The following is a 12,230-nucleotide window of genomic DNA, read 5'->3' on the forward strand; positions in this document are numbered from 1 at the left end:
CTGCTTTTTTTATTTTCTAATTCATCTTGTATCAATTCAAGCTTATAATCAATAAACCGATCAATACAATCTTTATTTCTTATAAACTAACATGGTATCAGAGCTGAAGGAATCGATCCATTGATCAAGATTCACATTTATGGCTCAATCATTTACCAAAGATGAAGCTACCATGTCCAAAAGTGACGGTAGCTCAAACCAAGCTGCCATGTCAAGTTTGGACGGCAGCTCCAAGCAAGATGAAAGAATGTACCTTGATGTTCTCAGTCAAACACCAACCATTGCCAAAATAGAAAACACTGTTACAAATCACCATCAATCAACACAACCATTGAGTTGTGTTTACTGTGGGAAATCTTATCACACCATAATCCAGTGTTTCGAGCTTATCGGTAATCCCAAATGGTGGAATAAACAGAAGCACAGCAGACATGAGATGACAGGAGTAAAGGCAACCGGCGGCCACCATGAGGTTACCGGCAGCAGCTGCTCAAAATCATCTCAGAAATATAAAAAAGGTACCTCAAATTTCACATACTTGCCTCAATTTGAAAGGGAAAATCCCAATTTAAAAAAATCTGCCAATTGGGTGAGGGTAAAACCCACAAACCCTAAGGCGACTTATAACCGAAAAAAATCGACAAAGCAGGTTTCTTTTAATCACCCAAATCGCTTTCAATGTTTGCAAACGATTGAAGAAGGGAGATTAAACCCCTATCTTCAATCAAAAGCACCTCAATCGACCAATTTAAAAGAAAAAATTCGTGATATAAAACCCTCTGTTCAATCTTCTTTGTCGAGTAGAGATAGGAAAAAATTTGGGGATAATACCAATGATAAAGTAAATCCCTGTGTTACCTGTAAGATATTTGGGGGTATCGAAGGGTTTGATGAACATAGAGGACCTGTCATCCTTGGGAAACGACAGGTTCAGGAACCCATATACACACGTGATAAAGTAGGTACAAGAACCCATGTACAACTCATAAACACGCGTACATCCTTAAAACCGGTCAAAGGGAGGGTCAGGCCGAATTATAATAAGGATATGGATGTTAGTGGGCCAAAATTTGAAAAACCCACAAGGGTGGGCTGGATACATGGATTAAGTAACAACACTATTTGTAGTGTTGGGCTAGAACAAGGGTTATTAGAAGGTAAAGCCCAAAATCCAACTTGTTTTATTAAAAGGGCCAACTTAAATTATTCTGATAAGACCCAACAAGGATCAGGCCCAAAAGTTTAATGTTTTTGAGGACCAAAATTTTAAAAATATAAATTTAACTGATAACTTAGGTTCTATCGGAAAAGCTAATATGATTTCAAATAACGGTAAGAATAACGAATGGATTTTTGATTGTGGTGCTACCCACACCATGAGTTTTGAAAAATCCGATTTTTATGCTCAATCAAAACCTCGGGTTAGTAAAATCCAAACGGCCAATGGAGGGGTTGTACAAGTGGAAGGGGGTGAAAAAATTGAAATTATTCCGACTTCATTTAGCATTGAACCTCGAATATTTGGGTGCTCGGTCTTCGTCCATATTTCAAAACATGAGCGTACCAAACTAGATCCATGTGCGGAAAAATGTGTCATGGTTGACTATGGAATAAACCAAAAAGGATATCGGTGTTACAGTCCCAAAAGACATCATGTTTTTACTACAATGAATTGTGATTTTGTTGAAACTGAATACTTTTAAAAAAATACCCAACTCACGAGTGAGGGAGAGAATGAAAGTAATGACACTCTCAGTTGGATGACATGGGTTCCACATCAAATACCTCAAACACAAAACCCTGAACCACCTCAAACACGAGAGCCCGAGCCAACACATAATCCAGTGTTTCGAGCTTATCGGTTATCCAGACATGGTTCTGACTGACTTGATGTTGAGGTAAGCTAACCATGTTATTGTCATGTGTGACAACAATTAGTATCCTTGAGGTGGCTAAAGGGTGTTTGCTAACGTCAAAATGGTTTCACTTAACCAGGTCTTTTTAGTTGTTAGAACGGGTTAAAATTAGTTAGTTCTTGGTGGGCTAACTCACAAACAAATACTTTATCCATTCACGAAAATGAGACTTTCTGGTCTTAATCATGGCAAACAAACATTTTAGGCATCATATTTAGCGTATAGATTATTTTAATTGGTAAAATATCTACTATTATGACCATTATATGCTAAAAAAGGTCAGTGATTTTGTTTGACGTTTACTATTTTGTACAGACTATGTATTTACATTCAATCAGTATTGGACTGGTAATGCTTATTTTATTATAACATGTAAAACAACTCCACCAGCCCTTCAAGTGTTCGAGTGGATAGTAGGCCTCATAATGGAGCACAACAAGTTGGCAAAATGGGTTTGGTTCAAAACAAGTAACTTTATGTTTTGGCCAAAATATGTATTGTTAGGAACCTGTCGAATTGTTTTAATGGGCTGGAAGATATATTTGAATTATAAAAGGTGTAGCGTTCATCAAAACTAATTGTGATTTTCTCATCATTTATGGTCAACAAAGTCAATTGGGGTCAATGAGTTGTCAGATTTTCTCATCATTTATCATCTACTTAATTTGAATGATGGAAGTTGACTTAAGGTTTTGAGTTTTTAATATACTGTATCATGATATTGTTCTGAAAGTTGTACAGGTTGTTCAAACGATCACTTATGACGATTGTGGTGACTCAGGGCTCTGTCCAGAATGCAAGGGTGAAGAATTTGTGATTAAAAGAATATCGGATGGAAGTGTTGAAGAAGCTACACTGAACGCAAATATGGCTACTAGATACACAGCCAAGTAGGTATTCATAAATATATGACAAGTAGTTATAGAATGAATGTATCCGATTTTATTACTTATTCATAGAGGTTGAACAATACCCATCATTTACTGCGACTTTTGCAAAAACATATAAGTAATTAAAAACATACAAGTAATCAAAAACATTCACCGATATTATAGGTAGTCAATTAAAAAAGATGTTAAACCAATGGTTTAAGTCGGCAAATGACTATTGTTCTAGTGTTATAACTCTAAATAGTGTTTTAGTCGTCTATTTGGACCCCTGACCCATTTGGGCCGTATGGTGTCAAATTGGGTATTTGTAGTTTTTTACATATTCATTATATCGTGTCAAAAGTATTGTCAAGTGTTGATGTTTTAAAAATCAGTTTTGAGTGTATTTTGGTTAAAGGAGTCATTTTGACTCATTCATATGTTATTGTCTATAATTTGAACCGTTTGGGTAAACTTTGAGGATTTGAAATTATCAACACGTTTAAAATATGTTTTTGGACATGTCGAGTACTTTTGGGTCACTCGGATACATTGGATAATGATTTGGGTCATCAATCAATTTTGGGGTCATGTTGAATAAAAAGTGACAAAATGACTCTCGAGCCTATTTTGCGAGCTCATAAGTTGAAAATAGTTAGGTTTTACTAAAAACTAATAATTGTGACGGAAAGTAGACCCAACAGGTTTGAAAATTGTATATGATATGTTTGGCTTTGTCGAGTCTAAATGGGTTTTAAACTGTTATAAAAAACGGATGTTGCTGCTGTTTATAGCTATTAATAAAAAGTTGTACATACCATCAGGCTTAATAAAAAGTGTCAAAATGACTCTCAAGCCTACTTTGCGGGCTCATAAGTTGTATTTGGTTAGGTTTTGATGAAAACTGATAATTGTGTTAGAAAGTAAACCCAACAGGCTTCAAAATGGTATATGATATGTTTGGATTTGCCAACTCTAAATGAGTTTTAAACTGTTGTCAAAAACTATCTTAATATATCTAATATCATCAATTTTTCAGATGAATGTACATCGACCTTCGACCATAACCATATACTATCATCATTATATATATACATGTTCCCTTCAATTTTTTACATTTATAACATTTAGACAGGATTAAAAATATCCACATTAATATACTAATAGAATGTTGTTGTTTATATTTGTAATATCAAACATGTCGATTTGAAGACCTCAACGTATAAGTTGACAGTTAATTTGTATTGCAGGTACTTTATTGTACTGCGGGTACCTTACTTTATCATACATCTGATTTAGATTCATAGTCCACTTCTGAACAAGGTATTGATCATGGTCATCACAAAAGGAATACTATCATCAAGACTGGTCATCGCAAGAAGGTACATTACTATGTCATCTACTCACAACAACCATTTTTTTTACATCTAAATATATGTAAAGGTGACATGTCTATTGTATCTCTATAAATATACATTGTTGTAGTATTCACTTTATACAACGGACCCAACTTTAATATAGTTAATGTTTAAATCCTTTTATTATCAAACACTTACCATTTAATTTACAAGCTATAAGTTAATGACATTACCAGGTAAGCGAGTCAATTACCATAATGTTATTACATTTAGAGATAGATACGAGTTTGGAGTTTTATCATATCGTTAATTGATATAACATTTTATGTTTTCAGTTTGTTTGACTAAGAGTCGTCGTGCAACGCACATGCTTTTAAATCTAGTATATCTATAAACCTTATCTTTAAATATTTATAATATAATATACAAACTGTATATTATCTCTTACTACTCCATATCCAAAACTTTGTACGAGGTGTATACATAACCACCTATATATACACCTTCACCATCATTATTAAGGGAGCCATCCCGTTAGTCACAACACACATACTAATAACCTCTTCAATTCCCTCTCAACTTGTGTACCAAACTATATATTAGCATAATTTATATTCTTATCATCATCATAATATCATATGTTCATCACCTTCAATATTCATACGCATACATAAACAAACACCTACACAAACACGAAATCAACTGAATCTATACATTTCAACTCGATCATCTTTTTGTACAGTAGCAGGATGGCGGAAATTGAGATGAGAAACATGAACGGGAATCATGTTGCTGCGGACAATAACAACAATAATATGGTAATCACTTACTACCCTTTTGTTCTTTTTCTTTTTTTGGAAGAAAAAAACGAAAACTCCTAATCATATATAAATTTTAATTACGATACATCTCACATTCATACTGCATTAGATATTGCTTTTTTTTTCTTTCTTTTTTTCTTTTTTTTTTTTTTATTTTTGTAAAGCAAGATATAATTTGATTAATATGAACAAAATGTACAAGAACAATTAAGCTATGTTTTTTTCAATGGTTTTGTACTTTAAAAATATATATAATTATAAATATAATTGTATTGTATTATTGTACGTTTCACGAAGTAAATTTCGTTTGGGTTATGGGTGAAAAAAATGTGAAGCATGGGATATGATGGAAAGTTATTTAAGAAGGTATAGTAATTTAATTAGTAAGTATTTAAGAAATTGTACTTTCAAAAATACTTCTTTTTTTTTATAACATGGGTATCTAAACGGTCAACTTGACTAATCCCAGGGCGACTACTCGCTACGCGAGCAGCCCGGAGTCATTGCAGGCGAGCCTCTGTGGCCATGAGTGGATAACTGTGGGTGCCTGGAATCGAACCCATGACCTCCACTATGGAAGGCCAGAGTGTAACATCCCGTTTTTCCCGTACATATTTAAAAGTACAAACTTAATTTTTTGTACGCTTGTAACTCGTTCGTTTATGTGACTAAATAAATTGTTGTATTAGTTATTGTATAAATGTATATGTATAAATACTTGGGAATGTGTGCATGCATGAGTTTGTACATGAGTTTTAATGGTGATAAGTCATGTGAGACCTAGATATGAAGTTTTGACGTGCATAGGAAGCGTGAACAAGGAGTACAAGTTGAATAAATCGTTAAGTTGTGTAAGTTGTCGAATGGGCCAGTTGAAGGCCATTGCCGCGCCGCCGAAGCCTTTGTCGCGCCGCGACATTGAACTCAAACCAGAGTCAGGAGGCATGTTAAGAAGGGTCGAGTTTTCCTTTAAATGTCGCGCCGCGGAGTAGAAGGCCGCGTCGCGACCAATAACTAGAATCTGAGTCAGGAATGATTTAAGACAGCTCGTAAAATATGTTATTTTCCGCGCCGCGACAATTGGGGCCGCGCCGCGACCCACTGGGTGAACTGGTTCCGGATTTTGTTTTTAAAATAAGTGGTTCAAGGGCAAAATCATCTTTTCGCGTATAGATTTGATGGAGACTTTAAGTCTCAGCCACTTACCCTCTATTATTCATTTCTTTTTCATTTTCTTTCTCTAATTTCTCTCAAAACTTAAAAACTCATTTGATTTCAAGTGAGATTTGAGAGTGGAGATTTGTGAATCAAACCTTGGAGCAAGAATTAAAGTTATTCTCCTTGTTCTTAGCTACAAGTGGATAGTGTTGGTAAGTTTTAACTCCATATTTTGAGTTTTAATTAGTTTATGCTAGGGTTTAGTTCATTTGGAACTTGTAAGACCCATTTGGGGGCAATATGGGTGAATTTGGGTTATGTTGATGAAAGGGAACCCTAAATAGCTATATTCTAGGGTTTGGTCTTATGATTTGAGGTTTTAAGTGTTAAATGGTGTTTTAAGTCACTAATGCACTTGTAATTGAAGGAAGAATTGTAAACGGGTCATGTTTGACTAAAATTGTAAGTTTAATTATTAAAATGGGTCAAAAGAGTAATGTTGACCTAGTTTGGGCAAAATGGGTATGAATTACCCTAAGTTTGCGTTAGTTAATGTTAGTAGACTTTAAATCACCAGCTTTAGTGATTTAATATGTGTCTTGGCCATTTATGGGCAGTTTTGGTGTAGTTTAGTTATTTAATGCAAATTGGGTCATTAAATGCTCAAGTGTATGTAATATGGCTAGTTCCACTAGTTTGTGTATTGAAAGTGTACTTAATGTATTAGGTACATTGCTTTGAAGTTCGGAAGTGCATAATCATCATCCTTGTGTCAAGGTGAGTGGAATAATTATGCGTGTACGTATATAATGTATTTATTTGTGTAGTATGAATGTGGCATTGTCGCGGTGTTCAAGACACCACATTCTATGTAACGAGTAGTATTGTCGCGGTGTTCAAGACACTACTCATTGTTTGATTGACATGTGGTATCGTCGCGGTGTTCAAGACGCCACATTGTCATGGGAGTGGATGCCGCGGTGTTCAAGGCACCAGTCATGGTTTTGATTGACGTGTGGAATCGTCGCGGTGTTCAAGACGCCACATTGTCATGGGGGGTGAGTTAGTCGCGGTGTTCAAGACATCACCCGGGGGATTAGTGATTACGCGATTTTTAAGTAACACTAATGGATGTTATGAACTCCGACGGTCTTTTACGAGTACCGTTCCCTTGTACGATTGGTTAACCATGGTTGTGTGAATTCGTATCTAGCATATTAAATTGTGAACTATATGCTATTGTTGTAGCTAGCTTTTGTGAATTGTGGATAGTAGTTTATGCATGATGTTTGCATGGGTATCGAATTGCTAGCTTGTATGCGGTATTGTGTAAGTGATTTCAAGTAAGTAGATTATATATGAACATGTATAATTATTGCATTCACTAAGCAATTAGCTTACCCCTCTCGTTGTTTATCTTTTTAGATGCAGGTGCGGATAGGGGAAAAGGGGTTGTTAGGCACTAGGTGTCCTTTGATGATGTTTCGTTGGAGCTTTTGGAAGTTGGCCTAACGTTTTGGGTAGTTTAGTCCCAAACTATGCTCGAAGTGTCGTTTGGATTATAAACTATCATTTGTAGTGGGTCGAACTTGTATTAAACTTAATTAATGGCCTTCGTGCCTTGTAAACATTTAAATTGTGGTACGTTTTAAATGGAACTTGTGGAATGGTTTACATATTTTATTGGCGCGTAAATGTGTAATATAAAAAAAAAATTTATCGTATGGAATACGGGTTGGGTTGTTTCAAGTGGTATTAGAGCATGGTCTAAGGGATTTAGGCGACTTGAGATAGGTGCCTAGATTTAGACTTTATTGTGTATGCGCTTTTATGCGGGACTTGTAGGACTTCGGGTCGGATCGGGAATTGTTAGTGCTTAGGTTTATGTGATCTAACCATGCACTAATTGTTTTGTGTTGTAGTTGTAATCATCAAGCGAGATAGACGTTGTACTAACGAGTTAATGCGACGTGCTCGCATAGCAATGACTAGCTACCATTGTTACGGATGCAAATCGTGTCAAATGAGCGATGTACGACGATTGTTGAGCAAGATGGGGAGGTAAGGTGTATATGTATATATATGCGTGTCATGTCTTTTCATTCGTTGTTTAACCTCTTTCGTTTTATAGAATGAAGATGAGAAATGGACACGACACCGATAATGGGGGCACGAGCGAGGACCCCGAATTCACGGCCAAAGTTGAGGCCATCTTTAAACGTCAAAAAGCAGAGTTTATCGAAGACATTAAGAAGATGTTTCTAGATACGATCGACGAGCAACTAGTTAATGTGGTTAGGGAACAAGTTAAGCTTGTTCTACAAGGGGATAATGTGGGGAGACGGGACTTCTTTTATAAGAATTTCAAGGACTCTCAACCTCCCACCTTCGATGGTGAACGGGACCCACTTAAGAGTGCCCGTTGGATCTCCGATATGGAGGGGGCCTTTCGTACATGTGAATGCCCTCTCGAAAAAAAGAAGAGATATGGTTGTAGCATGTTAAGAGGCGATGCTAAATTGTGGTGGGACGCGAAAATCCAAGTCTATGGTGAAGAACAATGCATGGATTTTACTTGGAACGAGTTCAAGGCGGAGTTTTTCGATGAATACCGAACTCCGGCCGATCTTACTAGGCTTAAGGATGAGTTACGTTCCTTGAGGCAAAGGTCGATGGATTTGAACACTCTCAAATCCGTGTTTTTGTCCAAGACCCAATTTTGCCCGGAGTATGTCGGGAATGATAAAATGTTGAAAGAAGATTTCTATCGAATCTTGAATGATAGTTATCAAGAGAAGATTAGTGTGAACGTGGTGAAGAGTTTCGATGAGTTGTTTAATATGGCCAAAGGTTTTGAGGCACTCGTGTTAAGAAAGAGTGGCTTTACTTTTGGCAAGAGGAAGTTCGAAGCTACAAGTCATTCGAACAAGAAGAGTAAGGGTGCAACCGAGAGTGTCGGTAGTGTCAAGAAAACTGTTCCCGGAGAGTTCCGTTATTCTTGTCACAATTGTGGACGAAAGGGACATATGGCCCGTGATTGCACCAACCCTCCTTCTACAACCAAACTCACTTGTTATAATTGTGGTAAAGAAGGGCATAAGAGGCCGGAATGTCCCAATTTGAACAATGATCATTTTAAGAAATTGGAGAAAGCGGCGGGTACGGCTAGGGGTCGCAACTACTTGATGACGAATGAAGAAGCCAAACAATCAAATGAAGTCGTCTCAGGTACTTTCACGGTTAACTCTAGTCCGACACGTATACTTTTTGATAGTGGTGCTAACTTGTCGTTTGTGTCTCTAAGATTTGTGCCTGAGTTGAATAAACCGCTAGCTAAGTTAAGTCATCCGGTAGAAGTCGAAATATCGGATGGTAAAACGGTGTTAGGGGTTGATGTTTGTAAAAATTGTAATGTTGTGTTTGGTACCGAAACTTTTGAAATCGATCTCATTCCGATGACTTTGGGTGATTTTGATATTGTTGTTGGTATGGATTGGCTCGATCGTAATAGAGCCGATATTGCATGCCATGATAAATTCATTCATGTGAAGACCCCAAGTGGGAGAGAGTTAATTATTCATGGCGATAAGCGAAGAAGACTTGTGCCGATATGCACTTTTGCACTGGCACGTCGTTTCCTTGTTAGTGGTGGCATGGTTTTCCTTGCCCATGTTGTTGATACTCGTGATGAGCCACCACCCATTCGTGAAATTTCGGTGGTAAATGAATTTGAAGACATTTTTACGGATGAGTTACCAGGTGTTTCGGCGGAAAGACAAGTTGAATTTCGCATTGAGTTGGTTCCGGTGGCTATTCCCATTGCTAAAACTCCTTATCGTTTAGCGCCGACGGAAATGCAAGAGTTGTTAAATCAAACCCAAGAGTTTCTTGAGAAGGGTTTTATTCGACCGACTTCCTCGCCATGGGGTGCTCCGGTTTTGTTTGTGAAGAAGAAAGATGGTAGTATGCGGATGTGCATCGATTATCGGGAGTTGAACAAAGTGACGATCAAGAATCGTTATCCATTGCCTCGGATTGACGATTTGTTTGACCAACTCCAAGGTGCAACGTATTTTTCTAAGATTGACTTACGGTCCGGCTATCATCGAGTGCGGGTCCGTGAGGAAGACGTAGAGAAAATGGCTTTTCGAACCCGTTACGGGCATTTTGAGTTTGTAGTTATGCCTTTTGGTCTTACGAATGCACCGGCGGCATTCATGGATCTTATGAACCGCGTGTGCCAACCTATGTTGGACAAGTCAGTAATTGTGTTCATTGACGACATACTTGTTTATTCTAAGAGTATGAAGGAACATGAACACCATTTGCGTGAAGTATTGAAGACGTTACGGAAGGAGAAGTTGTATGCAAAATTCTCCAAATGTGAATTTTGGCTAAGGGAAGTTCAATTCCTTGGCCATATTGTGAATAAAGAAGGTATTCAAGTAGATCCGGGGAAGATTGAGACGGTGAAGAGTTGGGGACGACCGACTACGCCTACGGAAATCCAAAGTTTTCTCGGATTGGCCGGTTATTGTCGTCGGTTTATCTAACACTTTTCTAAGATTGCTTCTCCTTTGACGAAGTTGACAAGGAAGAACGTAAGGTTCAATTGGGAAAACGAGCAAGAAATTGCTTTTCAATTGTTAAAAGAGAAGTTGTGTCAAGCTCCGGTGTTAATGTTGCCGGAAGGGGTAGAAAACATGACGGTTTATTGTGATGCTTCTTTAAATGGGCTCGGGTGTGTTCTAATGCAAAGGGGTAAAGTCATCGCTTACGCCTCTCGACAATTAAAGGAACACGAAAAGAAATACCCGACTCATGATCTTGAATTGGCGGCGGTGGTACATGCGTTGAAAATTTGGCGCCACTACTTGTATGGTGTCAAGTGTACAATCTATTCGGATCATAAGAGTTTGAAACATCTCTTTGATCAACGAGCTTTGAATTATCGTCAACGTAGGTGGATGGATGTGGTAAAGGATTATGATTGTGAGATACTATATCATCCGGGTAAGGCGAACGTGGTCGCGTATGTGCTAAGTCGAAAGAGTCAACATCCGGCAATACGAGTAGGATCGTTACGCATGATTATTACTAACGATTTCCTTGTAAAGCTTGGTGAGATTCAAATTGAGGCTTTTGTCAACAACAAGCATGAGGAACGAATCGTGGGGCAAATGGAGTCTATTACTTTAGGCCCGCACGGCTTGTTATCTTTTCAAGGAAGAGTGTGGGTGCCTAAGATGGGTGGTTACCGACAAGTGCTCCTTGATGAAGCACATAAGTCAAAATATTCCATTCATCCGGGTGCGACGAGAATGTACCTTGATTTAAAGAAGGAGTATTGGTGGTCGGGCATGAAACGTGATGTTGTTAAGTATGTTGAACAATGTGTCACGTGTTTGCAAATTAAAGCCGAACACCAAAAGCCGTACGGTAAGTTGCAACCATTGGAAGTCCCGTAATGGAAATGGGAGCACATTACCATGGACTTCATTACCAAGTTACCAAAGACGGCGAGAACCCAATATGATACGATTTGGGTGATAGTTGATAGATTGACGAAGAGTGCTTTATTTCTTCCCATTCGGGAAACGATATCGTCGGAGACTTTGTCCAAGTTGTTTATCAAGGAGGTGATATCGAGACATGGGGTTCCTATATCTATTGTTTCGGATCGAGATACTCGTTTCACGTCTCAGTTTTGGAATAAGTTTCATGAAGATATGGGTACTCAATTGAAAATGAGCACGGCGTATCATCCTCAAAAAGACGGTCAAACCGAGCGTACGAACCAAACGTTGGAGGATATGTTAAGGGCGTGTGTTATTGATTTCGGCGGTAGTTGGGATGAGCACTTACCATTGGTGGAATTCTCGTACAATAATAGTTACCACACTAGTATTGGAATGCCACCTTATGAGATGCTTTATGGGCGTAGGTGTCGAACTCCTATTTGTTGGGGTGAAGTGGGACAACGAGAAATCGGGAGTACCGATTTAGTCCTAGAGACGAATAGTAAGATTGAGATGATTCGGGCTCGACTTAAGGCGGCGCAAGATAGACAAAAATCTTATGCCGATAAAGGTAGAAGAACGGTCGAAT

At 37.9% G+C, this 12,230-nt stretch overlaps 1 long non-coding RNA gene across 1 annotated transcript; it reads left to right on the forward strand.

Annotated features, from left to right (window-relative positions):
• The first annotated feature begins 2,736 nt into the window (after positions 1 to 2,736).
• On the forward strand, positions 2,737 to 7,673 carry LOC139861953 (uncharacterized). The gene is made up of 4 exons (XR_011764022.1): positions 2,737 to 2,806; positions 4,036 to 4,167; positions 4,886 to 4,961; positions 7,548 to 7,673. It is a non-coding gene; the product is annotated as an uncharacterized lncRNA (long non-coding RNA).
• The last annotated feature ends 4,557 nt before the right edge of the window (positions 7,674 to 12,230 follow it).

The sequence above is a fragment of the Rutidosis leptorrhynchoides genome, chromosome 8 (genome assembly GCF_046630445.1).
Source record: "Rutidosis leptorrhynchoides isolate AG116_Rl617_1_P2 chromosome 8, CSIRO_AGI_Rlap_v1, whole genome shotgun sequence".
NCBI lineage: Eukaryota > Viridiplantae > Streptophyta > Magnoliopsida > Asterales > Asteraceae > Rutidosis > Rutidosis leptorrhynchoides.